The following is an 18,643-nucleotide window of genomic DNA, read 5'->3' as shown; positions in this document are numbered from 1 at the left end:
AGAGTAGGAAATTGGGGAACAGGGTAGGAAACCTGAGTGGATGAGCAAGGAGCTCATTGAAAAGATCAAAAGGAAGAGGAAGGTCTGTGTGATGTGAAAAAAGGCTGCCCAGGGAGGTTGTGGAGTCTCCTTCTCTGGAGATATTCAAGGCCCATGTGGATGCCTACCTGGGCTGCCTGCTCTAAGGAACCTGCTTTGGCAGGGGAGTTGGACCCGATGATCTTTCAAGGTTCCTTCCAACCCCTACAATTCTGTGATTCTTCCAGGGCCTAAAACATTTTCCAGTCCATAATTTCAAGCTTTCAAACTTTTGCTACCATACAGATACTTCTGGATGCTTTTCAAGTCTTTCTGTGAGTTTGCATGGAGTCGAATTACTCTAAATAACTCTCTCACTTTTGTCAAAAAGCTGTACAAATCCTCACCTCACCTTTGGAAACATCCTTCCGTTCAGGATGACCATTCCTCAAAGGACCTAGAAAGAATGAAAACAAAATAATAATTCCATATTGTGATTTGGCAGCTATTTTGTACTTTAATATGGGAACACTGGCACCACATCTTCCATAGTGCTTGCATAATGTTCATTTAAGCATATGTGTGAGAAAGCTGGTGTATAAAACATTAGGTTAACATTTGGCGTCTGAAACAGTGTTGCAGAAATTAATAGCTCTAGCTGGCAGATAACACTCATATTGACCACTGACCTATTGAACTGTTATATTTAGAAAGATCATTTAAAGGAAAATCTCATAGGCTATTGAATTTGAAGCTGTTCCAGCTACTCTGCAAGTTGTTTTTTTTTGTTTTTTGTTTTTTTTTTTTCTCCCTTTCTTTCCCCTGCAGTGGAATTCTCCAAGGCAAATGGAGTAAAATATTTTGCTGGAGGGGATACTTTACTTTCAAGATTTATTCCTTTACACCACAAATATATCAAGGAAAAAAAAATCAAAGAATACAAAAAAATGTTGAAAGAATTTGAAAGTTTATTTTCAATCTCGGTATGAGAGTTTGACAGTCAAGCAGGGATTTTTTGTTTTATTGTGTGAGGGGGGGTAATTTTTATATTAGGTATCTACGATCAAATTGAAATAACTCACATTTTATTTTAACATCAGTTGTTTCCCCTTTGATGCCATGTCAGGGGAAGAGATTGTCTTTCCTACTTATCTCAGACATCTGCTACAGAGGAATTGTCTGTTAATTATCTTGACAGATATAACCTGTGAGCTTGTTTTGATGAGCTGTGATCTATACGATGTAAAATATATCAAAGCATTATGTACACAAGCCTATTTAGCATGCTAGCAGCATGTATTTAGACATGCTAGGTCTCTGCGTTTGTCCTACCACTAGTTTGTATGTTGATCTAATGCTTCCCTTCCTATATGGAATATGATGGACAGACCACCACACGCACACCCTATTACCACCTGCCTTTCACCAAGGGTAGAAATACATGTATGTATTAGACTATTTAATAAAATCTGGACAATCCAAACCTGAGGGAATATTTTGCTGCTCATTTCCCCTCATGCATTCTCCCTCCTTTATTCTTTTCTTACAGCATTGCACACGACTTTTTTGCCCTTATCAAATGTTCATACTGAAAACAAACAAATATGCCTTATCATTAAAGAGTTTCTCACCAGGAAGTAAAAGAAAGATGTGCTCCTACACGATTTGCTTACATATTCTGCAGATTGTAGATAGTATAGCTTTACATTTATTGAAATTGTCTTTTCCCCTGAGTTCTAAGAAAATGTGCCTAAAGCTATTATCGCATCTATCGACTCTGTGGGATTTAACGGACGTGGCTTCTGCTCCCAAGTGGTTGGAAAATGACCTCTATGAAGCAAAGTTCAAGCAGAGTGAAAGCTCTGAGACTGAGATTAGAGACCTGTCAGTTGCCTGGTAGGATAAAAGTGTAAAATTATATGTGACGCTCAGTTCAGTCACATCAAACAGCTCAGAAATGTTTACTGAATGAACTACACAGTCGCTAATTACACTTTCCCCTTAAGTATTCACATTATCATGGGCAACAAATACCCAGAGAATATGGAAAGGGAAAGCTTCTAATAAGTATGCAACAATTACAGCAGGCATGGTTTTGCACCTTAATTTTCTTACCATGATTATTTATAGCAAAGAGGCAAATTTGGCCTGTCATCGCATACAGTATCTCCTTATCTCTCTTTCAGGTCTTCTGAGAAAAACATTTGATAAATTTCAAATCAAAACAGCAACAGGAGCATATCTGCTTACACAAAAATAAACACAGCCTTCCTCACAACATGGTACAAAACATTTCCTTAACCTAGTGACCTTTAGTGACCAAGCTGGTCAGTCTGGCCAGGTATATTATATGTAATGGTTACAACGCAGTTAAAAACTTGGTGAATCAAAGTGTGTTGAAATTTCTCTTCCACTGTTTTTCTAGAGGAAGGAACTAAACCTGGTATACCTTGGATATGTTGCAAATCTGCTTTCTCTTGATATGCAGTAATTCCAAATTTTGAAATGTAATACAGAAGTCTGACAATGAAAAGTCCATAGGCATGGACCATATTCTACAATATTGCTCACAAAAACTTTTGGCCATCAACATGATCCTGAGAGCAAAAGCAAGACGCAGGGGCCGAGGGTCTTCTGAGATGAGCTTTGTGGGCCATTGGGTGCAAAGAGATATTTCAAGCAAGAAGAGAAGAAAAGGCCAGGGGAGGCCCTGCTGCTGGTGTCCATGCACTAGAAAACGTTCTCCACTCCATCTGCTTCCAAGCTTACTTACCCTAGGTTGAAGGACCAAGATCATTAATCAACCCACATAGAAAGAAAGCTGGGATGATCCACTTCTTCAGACATATTGGCAACAAAGCACTGAAGCATGCAGTGATACAGAGAAACTGCTCAGCCTGCTGTCATTTGCACGCTGCAGGTGGAAAACTTCTGGCTCCTTTTTTTTTTTTTTTTTTGTTATTTGATTTTATTTTTTAGTTTGTTTCTTTGGTTTGTTTGTTTGTTTGTTTTTCTTTCTTTATTTCTTTGAAAATTCATTTTACATGATGGGAATCTTATTTTTTTTCCCCTCAGTGTTTTCTTGGAGTTGTGCTATGGCTATGAAATGAAGAATCGATTTGTTTGATGGGATAATTAGAACAGGTAAAAGCTGATACATTATAAAACTCACAGTTACACTAAACTGTTGACCCACTCTGGAAGAAACCATTGTTTTGTCGTTTAAATATTTCTACTGTCAACTCTAGTACAGTTTAGATAAACTGTTTTACATTATCAAGTGTAGTCAATGAATTATTTCAGTTATTGAACAAACATAGCTTTATCTGTCTCTTTTAAGTGTACCTTTGAATTCTTTATTCTTGCATTTTTTCACAGATAAAAATTAGCTTTTTCTTGATCTTTGTTAATTCCAAATTCTGTAACATCATAAAAAGCCTAATCAACAAACACAGAATCTTAATCTTCTACAATATATTCAATAAATTGTTAGTAAAAAAAAATATATTTTTTTTGTCTCCACTTTCACATGATCTCTAAAACATGTGCTTAATTAAAATTGATCTCTCTTACTTGAAATCTTTACAGAGTGACTTAGAGAAACATGGCCTCAAACACAGTTATTTGAATTTACATTAGCAGAAGATCTAAGCAATAATATGTAATTACTGTTACATAGTGTCATTTACATTTAATGCTACTGTCTCAAGAATTTTAATCATGACAAAGCATACAGTATTTCCCATTGAGTTTTATGACTAATTGATTAAAACCTCAAAAATATATAAACAATTGTACATGGCACTGTGATCAGTAAACACAGCACTTCTTTTTTTTAACTTTTTTCTTTTTTTTTTCTCATTACAAATATTCTGTAGTGAGAGGAGTCTGGTACCTGAGGACTGGGGTCTGATTCACAGTTATAGGTCACAAAGGGGAAATCCCACAGTATTTTTTCCTGCTAGCTGAATTAGCCAGACTGGGAAATCTGGAGAATTAACCCAAAATGGCAGTGGTGGGGGCATCTCTGTGATATTCTGCTGTTTATGGCTGCACATTTTAAGGCTCCATAATCATCCTTGAGAAACCTAGTGAACACATGAAAAAAAAAAAATCTTTCCTTTTAATTTCTACCTGTGTTTGACTAAATAAGCAGTAGCCTCATGGATTTGCTATCTTTCCTAGTCTATTCTGAAATGCCTAATTTATGTTTGGCCAATTACCAAACTATGTTATTTATTTGTCTGTTTCATTGTTACAGGTGTTCATTCTACCAGGAAAAGCCAGAAATGGGTGCCAGAGAAACTAAAGCTGTACTGCAGCCAAAGCAGGTTAAGATTGCAAGGCTATGTTCCAAGACATTCAAGTAGCTCAGAGAAGTTTGCTTCTGTGGAAAAATAATTGTAAATACATGGAAATAAAAGGAGTACCTGTTCCACAGTGCTTTGCCAGGAGAGAAAATCCAACAGTTCTATGTTTATCTAAATTTTTACCTCTGTTGTCTCAGGTAGTTTGAAAGCAGACAGCTCAAAAACAGACTTAAAGGAGTATTTCAGCCCAGGTGACTTCACAGAAATCCCCAGGAGCAGAAACAAATCCATGCTCTTGAGTGGTTGATGTATCAAAAATATCTCAAGTCTCCCTCACGTGTGATCTGTTAATGGTAGAATTTTAATACAAAACCTGATCAAATTTGATGAGGAGTGGGAACAGGATAGGAAAGAAAACTGGTTTACTAAAACAGCTTGGAAATCATGATGAAATAAAACGTGTTTAAAATGATGCACATATTCCATGACCAAAAACCGATGTGGAAAGAAGCCTTTTTAGAGCAGAAGTAGATTTTCTTCAAACTTTGCCATTCATGGATAATTTGCAGACCTACCTCTGCTCAGAGTTTATTTACACAGTCCCAAATCTCTTCACAACTCTCTTATTCTTGGCTGTAAAGGAAAAAGAAAAAAAAAAAAAAAGCACAACATACTCTATAATTTGGAAATGAATATCCAAATCTTCCCCTCTCACATTCCTTTTTTATTCTCCTCCCAGTATTCAGAGGCAACAAAGAGCAGTAGCAACAAAGCACAGCTTGTCACACTCCTGCAAAATCACAGAGTGATGGCAAGTGCCAGAGATACTGAGGGAGCTCAGCAGTAGAGGATGCCTGAGTAGGTGTTGACAGAAATACTTGTTAAGTGCAAATTTTCTGTGGTAGGGGTGCTAATGTATCAGATAACATGACCTAAGGTAGATAGTCTTGAACTGGGTCCCGAAAAGTGAGGCTGAGCTTTTCTTTCTGGAAAACTTTTCCTATTGGACTTTCATAACTCCTGTCCTCTGTAACAACAGTTGCAAGAAAGATATTTTCAATAGAGAAGAGAAGAGAAGAGAAGAGAAGAGAAGAGAAGAGAAGAGAAGAAGAAGAGAAGAGAAGAGAAGAGAAGAGAAGAGAAGAGAAGAGAAGAGAAGAGAAGAGAAGAGAAGAGAAGAGAAGAGAAGAGAAGAGAAGAGAAGAGAAGAGAAGAGAAGAGAAGAGAAGAGAAGAGAAGAGAAGAGAAGAGAAGAGAAGAGAAGAGAAGAGAAGAGAAGAGAAGAGAAAAAAAGTGGAAAATCAATTTAAAAGGCAGAAAGTGCTTTCAGATGTTTCAAACTTTTGTTTCATTTTTTTTCTATGGAAATGATTTTCAAAAAATAAAGACTTGAAGGATATGCCCTGTGCTTGACTTCCTGTGGGCTAGGAATGGGATAAATCATGTCTTTGCTTGTAAAAGGTGATCTTTCCTCCCTCGCAGTGGTATCAGCATCTGCAGGTCTATATCCACAGGGAACAATTAATTTTTTCCCAAACAAGTTTGTTCATTAGAGTATCTGACTACCACTTTATTTATTTCCAATAGATGGTGCCCTCTTTTTGCAGCAGATGTTGAAACCGAAAATAAGTTCTTGAAAATATGCCGTTATGATTTGGGAATGTCAGGCTGGAACCAGCAAGAAACCCAGGCTCTCCCTCTGGTACTAAGGGGCAAGTTTTAACTAGCTAATTGACGTCCTGGAGAAGATGGATAACAAATATTGCCTTTGTGTAAAATGTGAATTACACACTGACAACAAAAACAAGTAAAAGCCCCTTCTCTTCACAGATGCTCAACTCTTAACTCTTCCCTTCTGCTAGCACCATGTTCCTTCACCTGTATTGCTCTTCTGGCCCAGCCAGGGACTCAACATCCAAAGAAAATATCAATTTGCAATGCCTTCTACTCTCTCTTTCTCTCACTTTTCTCATCAAGAAATCAGTTTTGACATTATTTCTCCATTACAAAAATACTTTACAAAACATTTTCCTGCAAAATTGAGCTTTAGTAATTCCTGCCCTTTCCCTGCTCCCACACCTGATACCTCCAGATGGCCAGGTGGATTGCCTATACCATTAGGAGAGTGGGCACAGCAACCTCGCGGCTTCCCTCATCACGATGATGTTGAGCCAGTCCTCCAGGCAATTTAACAGCTTTCCCCGCCACAATAAACCACTTTATAGCACTCTTGCCCGCTTCAAATTGACCTGCAGGGCACATTTCAGTAGCAGCTTAATTCACTTTCTCCCTTCCCTTGAGCTGAAAACAGTAGGGCATTAGCTGCTGTATAATGTGACGTCTATGTCTTTTCTCTCCTATTATCTAGAGTAAGTAAATCATAAAAACTGCAGTATAGTTGTGTGTTGATTTAAATGAAGAAATATGGTTCAATGTTAAAATAATTCCTTTAATTTATATATAGCAAAGCTTCATGCAACATATTATTTCAATGACATTCCAAATCAAGATGTGCAAGCTTGAGAAATTATTTGATTAACTTCTGTATTGTAAAACATCTTCTCATGGCAAGTACTTAAGCCTGTAAGAGCTGCCAAGTTCAAACCACTGTGGCTCATGCTATAAGTCTTTCTGCAGCCCTTTGGGCCACTCTGTAACAAAAGCTACCATTTTGCTGTCACTGTCACTTCACACATTCAGTCTCTAAAGCTCTGTTTGTTGTTTCATTCTGTTCTATGTCTCCCTTAGGAACTTCTTCATTTTAATATAAATAGAGCGCTTCATCATGCAGTGCCAAAGACTGTGGAAGGTACAACTCTCAATATTACCAAAGACGATGCATACAGATGGATTTGGCAGCAGGTTGCAAACAAAAGGTCTTCCTGAAAAGGGACAAACTTCCTAACCCAAACGTATGGAAAGGAAGAGCACGGAATTATTAAAGGAAAGGGAAAATGAACACCTCCCTCTGCTAACCATTGGTTCAATCAGTATTCACAAACTTCTCAGACAGCAAATAATTATGGCCTTTTACCATACATCAAAAATACATCATAAAGTATGCATTTATTTAAAGTTTATTTTTAATAGGATTTTTCTTTTAACATTTTGAAACTAATTGTCTTTCTGATGATTTTTTTAAAAATCCCATAATATTTCTAAGTAAAAAGTTTGTATTTGTTTTAGAAAAATGTGTTTCAGAAAAACATTGTTTTTGTTTATTTTAATTGTTTTTAATGCTGTTTAAAACTTTGTATACTTTTAAATTTTGCCTTTTTATTCCTGACTATTCATATGATAATAGGATATATGATATAATAATGTTAAATCAGGAGGAGTAGGGTAGGACAGTATGATGGGATCAAGGATGCCCAGGCAGAAACATGAACCCTGATGTATTAGCTGTTAAGGAAACACAAAAGAGAAAAACGTTTTCTAACATGTTTGTAGCAAACAACAAGTAAGTAGTAGTCGTAGCTGTAGCAATAATAATAATGTGTCACAACCACTGCTTATAACTCCAGAACACAGTAGCTGTGATATCTTACATTCTGGTTACCTAATACTTAGTACCAGGATAACGTTTTTTATATTTTTAGAAGAAAGTGACTTCTGTTTTTATGGTAATCAACAAAAGTGACACTTGACATGTTTCAGAAGAGATGAATAAAACCAGGGGTTATTTTAATTCTGCAGTTTTACCTCTCACATGCTGGTGTCTAATCCCAGTACCACTCACAGGCTGGATCTAATTCCATTTAGCATGTGGTAACACAAAGGGATCAAATAAAATTCTGGTTTTGTACTTCCAGTAGTTTCTAATGGCTTATTCACATTTAAATCATCTTCTTGTCCATAACCTTCTGGCTTTCACCTTGTACTTGGACAATATAACTGCATCTATCAGATCCATATGGAAATGTTTGGGGGACCGTAACAGCTCATGCTTGCATATTTAATGTGGTCGTGCCACTTTGAAAGCTTACTGCATGACAGTTCTTAGCATTTCTCTTTCCTTGTGTGCACTCTGCAATGAATAAACAGGTTGCTACATACGTTTACCACACTTTTCAAGTACTACGTGTGCACAAACATCCCAAGCCATTTGGAAATTGCTAATATCCAGTTACAAATTCACAAGTGGCAAATATGCAACCATGAAATTCAGTAGTTATAAAGCAGAACATTTGTACATTGTAAATTCCTGTACATTTCTTAGGTTGCATGATGAGGAGCAGCAGGTGACTTTATCCAGTTTTATGTGCACTTTACCTTTCTCAAACACCCCTCCCGCTTCCTTCCTTCCTTCCTTCCTTCCTACCAACACTGCTGAAGTGTGCTGCTTTGCTTGTTCACTTTAATGCTAAAACCCATCAAGATGAAAAAATCATTTCAGAAAATTCAATAGGACCAAAGCCGATGCAGACTTTCATCTGGGTAGGTATATTTGTACGGTTATGTGTGTGCTCATGTACGCAGATGAGAGTGAGCACAGACAGAAGATGGGAGTCACATTACAGCATTTAATGGGCATATAGCTCTTAACCTTTCTGCCATCCAAAAAAATCACACACAAAGATCAGACCAGAGGCAGGCCTCCTGAACCTCAAAGCAGTGCACCATCAGCCACAAAGACTTCTTACCCAGGCACCTTCCACCTGACGGACACGTCTGCAAAACGGGCATTTCTGCTGCCACACATTGTGGCTGGTGGTAAACATAGTATGGAAATCTGTGGAATAAAACAAGCAGCAAATATATTTATTTATTTTTGAAAGTCATGGAAGTGCTCTTTAATGCGCATAAGGGCTTTTACAGTAGAAGTAACTTAATTGGTATATTAGCCCTAACTTCTCTTTGCTGTTTGTTGTAGCTACAAATTCCAGCGTTTTTTTTTTTTTTTTTAACAAACAATAAAATGTTAGAGTTATTATAGAAGTGCATATTGGGTAAATGCATAGTCTTGAAAAATGTGCAAGCACAAAAAGGAAGAATGAGGCTACTCTCTAAAGCCTTTTTATACATTTCTAACATAGTGATCTGCTCCCAAATTACATTTAAAAGCTGTGTAGTTTATATGCTAATCGCCTCTCAAATACATATCTTAGAAAATACTTGTTTGATACCTGTAAAACACCCTTTCCCAGGGCCTATAAGACTTACAAATGTTTGATAATTATTCTCAAATACACAGTGTACTACTCCATAAGTAGCCCAGTGCATGGTTCAGCCACTCCTCTCACGTGGTAAGGTAATATTGGTGAATAGAGGGATAGAGTCTACCTCATAACTATAAAAGACAGCCTTACAGTAAGACATAACTGAGGGTTGGTATTTAATCATCTTATTCTATAATTGATTCCTCCTGATGAGGTAGAGCAGTGGAAACAAACGTATTTACTCATAAGGCAAAGAATGGTAGAAAACTTTAGATAATGGTGGTCAAATTCTGCCTTCACACAAAGCATTGCAAATTAATTGGTGGCAGAACTTACTTCAGGAGTTTGTAAAAAGTCCTTTCTTATAAATTTTTTGGCATATAAATAATACGTGGTACTTCAGTGCAGGAATAGTCTTGCAACTCATATCTCCACTCTCTGCTTGGAGGTTTTCACCTCACCTGTGTCAAAACATCATAATCTTACAGCTGCTAATTGCAGCAGAGTGGCGCCTTGAGTTATTTTTGTGGTCAGCAAGAGATGGCATGTGACATTACATGCTATAGTAACCCTCAACGAGGCCTTTCTGTTATAAAGATTTTAATGCAGAAAGAAGAGGGGGTGGAATCTCCCAGCATCACTTTAATCTGTAAGCACAATTTTCTTAATCATTATGTGAAACTAAGATGATTTGATTATTTATCAGATTTATTGCTTTAATACTAATGCACAGTGCTGTAAACACATTAACTGGCTAATCTTTTTTATGGCAGTTTGTCAAGATAAAGATTATATTAGCTCAGATCCAACTATACTTGGGTTTTGCCCAAGCAGAAACTGCACGATCGATTGCATGAATTTAACACAATGAGTCATTACCATCATATTAAAACCTACCTTTTTGTTTACAGATTAGGTGATATCCTGAAACATATATTTAGTAACTGTCTTATTGCCATTGGCAAGAATTTTGCTGAGTAAGAACCTTGTAGGGACTCCAGATTTTGGCTTGCTCCACCTCTAAAACTTCTACAAACCAGATGTGTTCTGAGAATACAAACAACTGAATTTTTTAGAAGAGCATTTTCTAATCTCTAACAGTTTTTAACAGCCTACGAATAGGCACATGCTCTTTCAGCCGAGAATGTGTATCAGGTTTCCTGGAAACCATCCCACTAGGGCACGACTATAGCTCCAATATAAGCAGTGAAGCACTTAAAAAGGGGCTAATTAGCTATTTGCTGTACTTGACAGATAAAAGATGTATGCAAGCACAGAGAAAAGACTGCAAATATAGATATCCCTGATTATGTTATTGTCCAACATTTTAATTAATTTCTTAGGCCATCCTTGTGTAATGTAAAAGGGTTTTAAAAGATATGATAGTAACAAGGCTGTGGTGTTTCTTTAACTAATCACCATCACTGCAGGGTGCTGGAAATTTTAGAGCACGTTTTATATACTCAGTTCATCGGAGAATTACTTTTACTTCTACTGGCCTTAATTTTTCCTTTATTTGCAGAACGGCAATGAGAAAGGTGTGATTTGATTCAGCTAGAGTACTGCCCAGAAGCCACGACGGATGCCATTTTGGCATGTAACTCATCCTCAGAGGAGACAGACTGGCTGGTAACTACAAATAGGGGTAGATAATAAAACCCTTAGGCTCCGTCTGCAACTCATTCACTGGGTGAGGAAGTAATGCAGCTTCTCCAAGACTCGTTTTAGCTACCTATAAAATTGGGGAATCATACTTATCTGTGGCTTGTGTGTGCTGTGTGACTTTACTCCCTGTTACCCTCCCAGTTCCCTGAAAACCTCAGATGAAATTTCCTAACATATTTTTGCCCCTAATTTTAGCCATAGTAAAGTTGTGTATAATGCAAGGCCAACATAATAAATAAGTTAACCAACCCTTATGAAACAAAACCATTTTGGACGAGGATTGTGATTCCAGCAGAAAATTGAGGGTTACTTAAAGGGGTAACTTTAGGGTAGCTTACTGACATGGTTTCACGATAAACAATGATGTGCAGTCACCTTCAGTGTAAATCACGTTGGTTTGTTTCTACCAATGTTTTGGGAAGGAAGGATAAGGAAGGATTTGGCCCACATCACCTCAAAATAATGAGGTATGCAGTTAAGCAGACAGCTACCAACACAGTAAATAGCAGGACAAAAACCAGCAGTGTTTTAAGCTTTGTTAATAGCGAGGGGCCAGGTACATTAAAGTAGCAGACAATTTGTTTGATAAGCAATTGATATCTGACAGGCCAGTGACAGCCTTGCTGTCAGGAGATCACTGTTCCAGTCTCAGTATGTGACTTTAAAAACTTCACTAGGGGAAAAATTACAGTCAGGCAAGCGGCAGCAAGGCATAGCCTAAGGCGCTATCTGCCAATAACTAAGTCCTAGGGAAAACTGATTTGTGGCTTCTGATCACATGAACCTATAGCCTTCACTATTGACTAATTTTGGTTCATCTGGATGTAGATCTATCTTGGCTAACAAGAAAGCACTAGAGGTCTTCATTTAGCCATTGAGCTAAGTCTCTGGAGACATGTGTGCAGCTGTCTTTACCTTCTTACCAATCAACACATCAAAAGCTGCAGAATATATTTCCACTTTCAGAAATGCAAACTGCAAGTGAGATAAAGTTGCCAAACTAGACTTGAAAAAGAGTGAATGATTATGACTCTACTCCAAATACAAAAGATAAATCATTTATGACCATGCAGAACTTTGCTATATATATAAATTTAGAACAGATACAATGGAGTCAATTTATCTGCTGGACAGCCATATCATTTTAATGTAACTATAAAGGATTAAAACTATTTTAGGTGGTTGTTGTTTTTTGTTTGATTTTTTTTTTTCCCTGCAAAAAATCAAACAGGAGAGAGCACCAGCAGACCAGGTGAATGCATATTCTCTTGCACAATATAACTATTGAATGATGTCTGTTTGATTTATTTCTATGAGGATGGTATAGTTAAAAATAGTATACTTGGTGCCCTGGAAATCAGCCGTCAATTACTATGTAAAACATCATACCTAGTCCAAACAACAAGATCAAATTGAATAAACAAATAAATAAATAAATATAATTTAAACACTATTGAAAAATTATTTGAAGCTAAAGCTACAGAAGAGACAGGGTCAGCAAATTTGACTTAAATCACTTTCTTGTCTTCTGCTCAGGTTAGCAATTCATTCAAAGAATGGTAGTACTGGCAAGATACAGAGCATCCCCCGTGAAGGAGTGGAGCTCCCTCAGACTCCATCAATTCTATCAGAGTTTAAAAGTCCACAGCAATTTTAGGACTCAATTATACTTTGACTTAAAGTCCAGATTTAGGTCGCATTGGAACTAATAAGCAAACAATTTGCTTCAGTCCCAAATGAATAAGAATTTTGCGATGTCCATCAATCAAGGCAGGATCAGCCAGAGCTGGATCTGACTCACAGCCTCACAGTATGAGGCATACCCAAACCATCACTGCCTTTTCTTGTTTGTACTGTTTCAGTAAGTCAGGAGAAAAGTTTTTCTTGTGAGACTTCTCTTTTCATCCAGTCCAGATGAAAGTACAAGGAGACTCACAGCCCTTGCAGGATTTCAGTATCTCCACATCAGCTTGGCTGCAGACGGGAAATGGCAAGTGTTTTTGCAATTTAAAATTTTGCTCTGTTAAAATGGGTTTGCAGCCTGGCACAGAAGAGCAAATTGAGCATGTAAAACAAAAAGCAATGTAAAGATTCCCTTAGAATGTCAATTCTGAAGCTAACTTTGTGCATTTTTTCTTACATTAATGGACACCTGTTTCTGGATTGCCTATCTTGACTAAGATCAAAGAAGAAACTAAAACTAGCTGAGGAGTCTGGGACTTAAAATATTAGCAGCAGAGAGGGAGAGACAATTTAGATTTAAAGCCTGTTCTTCAGGGCAGACTGTTCTGTGCAAATAAAGCAGAACAAGCTTGCAGGAGTGTTTTTAAAGTTCTTAGGGTTTAACAGAATAAATTTCTGCATCTGTCAAAGAATACCTATTACTGCTTATTATTACTACTGATTTTGATCTATCACGAGATGCTTTTTTTTTTTTTTTTTAAAGTAACATAAATATCTCACGTATATCTCACATTTCTTTTTGTTGGACTTCCAGTGTGAAGCTTTTGCCCAACAGACTTATGATAAATGACAAAAGGTTCTTGCAGGCAGGACAAGTAGTTCAGCCTGTTCCCAAAGCTGCCACATCCTTCTGGTTACAAGACCCTCTTTTCACGTCGCTTACAGTGTTGCAAAATTAATTCCCAAAGATAACATTTTCCACACTGACATAGTTACTCTGGAAAGTATCTCAAGATCTTTCCTTTCGCCTTTGAAATACAGGAATGGCTCTGTACTCAAAGCAGGGATTGCTTGTTATTACTTTCTCAGAAAATGCTTTCAGTTGGCCAAATTGTAAAACATAGGGAGGGGAAAAAAATAACAAAAAATCACACCTCAGTACAGGCTCGGTAAAAATAGCTTCCACTTCTAAGAGTTTTTACAAAGTGAAATCTCTGAAGATTTCACCTTACTGAACTCACTCTGACCCCCACAAAGGACAGGATGGATGCAAACCCAGTACAAGGGTGACTTGGAAGCATTTCCCTTGTTTTCTTCCCCATGTCTGCTTCTCTCCCCGGCACCTGCCAGGTCCAGTAGCTTAGAGCAGGGCACGGCCAGCACATCCTATGCAGGTGGGGAGAAGCCACTCGAGCTGAAAGGCGATGTGATGGAAAGCTATGAGGAGGGAAATGTGGGGGTGGTGGAAATAAATGCAGTGCGCATGCAAGTGGAGAGAAGAGAGGAAAGCTGATGAAGATTTCATAAAGAATGGGTTAGAGGAAGGGATGGATGAGTGCTAATAAGAAATTTGGAGCAAAATGTTTCGTATTAGGAAACACTAGTTTACCAAGGCAGTCAATTTTTCTGCAGTAATAACATTTTTCCTATTATGTTTTATTCAGGAAAATGTTCTCACCTCCTGAATGGAAATTTTGGAAGAAGAAAAAGGCCAGGGGGAGAGCAGGGAAGGAGAAGAGAAAACTTATCCCAGAATAGCTCAGTGCTTCAGATGTTTGCCTAAGCTCCCTGAGACTCCACTCAAGGGCCTAATTCAGACTTGGACCTGAACCTCAGCCTTCCACTTTCCACAGAAATATCCTGACAGCCAGTGCACTGGTTACTTCAAGGAGACACTTGTTTCAAATGCTTCTACACAAGCTTCATTATAGGTGAATTACTAAAGCTCTAAAATTCATTATTCTTTAATAAGAAAATGCCAACATACAAACTCCCTTAGTCCAATTCCTGCACCCCACATCCCGCACTGCCTTATTGTTCAGCTTTTAATACCACAGACATGCCTTGTTTTCTCAGGTCTCCCTCTCCTCATTCAGTGTGCAGGACAGAGCTGCTCTTGGAGATGGATCCAAGCTGCAAAGACGACAGCTGTAGTGCCCTTACTTCATCCATCACTGAAGTTTTCAAGTATGCAGAAAAGGAAGCTGGCAATCACAGATGATAAGAGGTGATCTTGTCTCGTCATCCGAGCAGTTCAGCACCTCACTAAAGAATTAAGATTCTTCTGAAATACATATCTCTGACAGAAAATGTTTCAGAGGAGGTCACTACCTGAGCACCTGACCACAGACCAAGGGTGCCGATCAGCAGAACTCACCACACCTAGGTTTGCTTTGGATGCTTTAAGTACATACCCACATTCTGAAGAAAAAAAGCAAAAACAAGTTCTGGATGAGGAGGTATAGGACTCCTTTGACCCCAGACTGTCAAGCCTTAATAAGAGGTTGTTTCCGTAAGCAGCAGCAGCGGCTGATGAGGGAACTGTTTGCTTACAAAGAACACACAAAACAAGGAGACAAGTTATTGTGCTTTCTGATCTTTAGCCTTCTCAAGTTTCCTGGTACATGTATTGCAGACTGCATAGCTGCTCTGCGAACAAATTGCCTTTCTTCATGTTTGGAATTTGAACTCACTTCGGAAACTACCTAAGCATAGAAACCTGCTCTAAACATAGAAAGATGCTCTTGAAACAGAATCTGTGAGAATCTGAAGAGAATCAGAAGTGTTTTTCCTCCTACCTTTGCAGCAGTTTAAGAATTAGTTGGGTAATACAACACCTTTTCTACTCCCAAGAGTTGTGAATTTTTAAATTTCTAAGATAGTTGTTTTCATAACAATGACAAATACATGCATATGATATGAACCAAAATAATTATTTTTAGATCTATTTACAGAACTTCAAAACTCAGAACATAAAACCTATATAAGGAACGTACAGAAATACATTAAGTACACTAAAATGTAAAGCCCAGCTAATTTCACCTTTTTAGAAGGAAATGCCACAATCTTGGTAAAACTTTAGATTTCATCAAGGGAGTCTTAAGAAATAGAAAATGCAACTGCAGGCTGACATATACAGATGTCAGCCCTTAGGAGAATACATATGGCAAGGACTGGTGAGCTTCTAAAAATAGGATGCAGCTCTCTAGCTCCAGTGGGTCAGATCTCCTCCACCTTTTCCCAAAGAGCCTTTCAGATGCTGAAATGACTTGAAAATCACCTCAACCAAGGATACAGCAGCCACACGCCTCATCAGGTAACACATGTTACGAGGGACTAATGAGTACGGATGTTGATAGAAATGTCAGCTTGGCATTCAGTCCCATTTCTCCTGAGCTTGTGCATGAAGCCACATCAGCAAGACCTTCAGGACTCCCTTTTTACATTTTGAAGATGATTCAGGATCAGGCTTTGGTATCAGGCCCCACTATTGCAACATCTAGGGCACACAAGGGGTTTTGAATTCAGATGTATGCTCCCAATAACTCCTCCCCTCTCTTTCTTTTGCTAACCCAAGAGCACAGCTGAACAACTCCTCCCAGAGGTATTACCTTATCTTTTCTTTTCATTAATAAAGTGACTCCAACACTTTCAACACAGCAGACTAACCAAAACACAAGAATGATTACTCTAATATGTGCCATGATAGGTAAAACCTGGAGGTGTTACCTCATGTATTGTTCTAGAAAATGAGTGATCCCTACCAACAGTAACCCCAAACCGAAGCCCATTAGCAGGGATTGCCCTGAAGCTCTGTGGTAGGGCACTTCCCTCGCACCTGTGTGATCAGAGGAGTGAGAGGCCACTGGATAACCTTTCTCCATCTGCATCACACACTGCCACTGTTTCTCGGTCAGATACAAGAAATCCAGAGCCTCGAGAAGAAAAAAAAAAAAAAGGCCCAATGAACAAATACTGCATATTCGACCACTACTAATAATGTTGTTCAGAACGCATTACTGATTTAATGAGAACCACTGCTAAGTGTTGCAACCAAAGAGATTAATTCACAGGCTGGTGTAAGTGTCCTCAAAATCAAACTCAGTATGTGTATGTCACCTACCTCGTTCTTATGTGCTTTGCTCCTTTTTCCTTAACTCTGTTTACCAAGAAACATTTCATTCCCCTGCAGGAACAGCTTTCCAATTATTTTCTGGCTCACAGATTAAGTACTATATAATAACAAAAAAGACACCACCTTGTTTGGTGAAGGAGACCTGTCTTACACTTTGCTAACATTATAGACAGATTTCACGGTCATGGGAAAACAAAACACCCCAAATGGAGCGGTTATTAATTCAATAAATCCAGCTGCTCTCAGTGCTCTGGGCAAAAGGCAAAGTTAAAAGCAGCTGCTCATTGACGACATGTGCGACCTGACCAGGGGAAGGTAGCTGTTTTAGCACATCATCCACCACTTTGAAGGCTGACTGCACTCAATTTCTTAGACAATCTACACACCATTTTCAGTTCTGTACCTCCATAATTTATCACAACAATACCTCAAGCATACAGATGGGGGGGAGGGAAATGAAAGCAATTTACAGTATCAAGATGAAAGAAGCTGGACGGCTCGAGAAGACCTACTATGTAAATCATATCCACAACTTGAAGGAATGTCGCCATAATATTCTGGAATTAATTTTTCCAGCATTCCTATACAGGTCACACAAAGGTAAATGTAGTTTCTTCCTCCCCCTACCACCATATCTGGAGTTGTTTATCAATATGTTAAAGAGGAAATTGATTCTACCTCCCCTTTTCTACATGGACAATAGGAACCTTATGTACAAAAACTTATAAAATAACAACAATCAGTAAAGAATTAGTGTTAAATCTATCTATGCATCTTCTCTTCCGATTTTGTAGGCACTTTCTTAAAAACTTACTCTTCATAATACTCAAGATTAAGAAAGGAAAATAATCTTTTCTCACCAGTGGGCGAGATCAGACACAGTATATCCCACTCAGACATATCTCACCAATCACAGCTAACTTTAAAAACAACAAAAAATGCAAGCAAAAATTATGTGTGATCTTCATAAACATTTCTAATAAATTTAATATGGAATTTTTAAGTTACTATTGTTAACTTGACTTTAAACACGACCTTTATTTTCAGGCACCTTTCTAAATCATAATTGGTAAACACATCTGATTAATCAAAGGTGCATTCTTCAAAATGAAAATGCTAATTTCACTTGATGGGACTATTTGCAGACAACTTTGTACCAACAGTTACTGATTTCTTTTACACACAAGTGTATTTTTCCTGGGTGCAGCATGTGAACCGTTTATCCCAAGAAGAACCAAAAGGCCACATGCAAATATGTTTACACAGTTTTCTCAATTATCAGTATTATATTTATCTAAGAAATCTCTGAATTTAAGTACATTTATTGTGCCCTTCTCAGCACTTCAACTGCAATATGCTTCTCGGTTTCTCTTTCTCCCAGGATTTACTTTAAAAGGTACAAGCATGTTAACAGATTCAAACAGCTGCTATGGAAAAAAATCATCACGAATGTGTTTCCTTCTTCCTCCTCAATTGTGGATTTAAATCTCAAAATACACTAGGCTGAGTTGCAAGAAGCAGTTGCAGTTACAGGATTAACTCCAGACACCTCCTGCTCTAACAGGCTCGAAGTTGGGGCTTATACCAGTGGAAAGGTGATACAAAAGATATTCATCTCTTGCATTGCACATTGGTGGGTCCTGACATTCTGGGTCAAGCAAACTTTAACGAAT

At 38.0% G+C, this 18,643-nt stretch overlaps 1 long non-coding RNA gene across 21 annotated transcripts in view; it reads right to left on the bottom strand.

Annotated features, from left to right (window-relative positions):
* Positions 1–18,643, bottom strand: part of LOC137856525 (uncharacterized) — an 86,846-nt gene that overhangs the window by 57,805 nt on the left and 10,398 nt on the right. For 19 of the 21 annotated variants that reach the window (XR_011096553.1, XR_011096547.1, XR_011096548.1 and 16 more), the window contains 3 exons: positions 8,972–9,060; positions 4,904–4,961; positions 431–4,672 (listed from right to left, as the gene is read on the bottom strand). This is a non-coding gene — a long non-coding RNA (uncharacterized lncRNA). The remainder of the gene's footprint in view (positions 1–430; positions 4,673–4,903; positions 4,962–8,971; positions 9,061–18,643) is intronic. The other 2 variants (XR_011096546.1, XR_011096558.1) reach the window with 2 other exon arrangements.

The sequence above is a fragment of the Anas acuta genome, chromosome 4 (assembly GCF_963932015.1).
Source record: "Anas acuta chromosome 4, bAnaAcu1.1, whole genome shotgun sequence".
NCBI classification, from domain to species: domain Eukaryota; kingdom Metazoa; phylum Chordata; class Aves; order Anseriformes; family Anatidae; genus Anas; species Anas acuta.
This window is presented reverse-complemented; position numbering and strand designations above follow the sequence as displayed.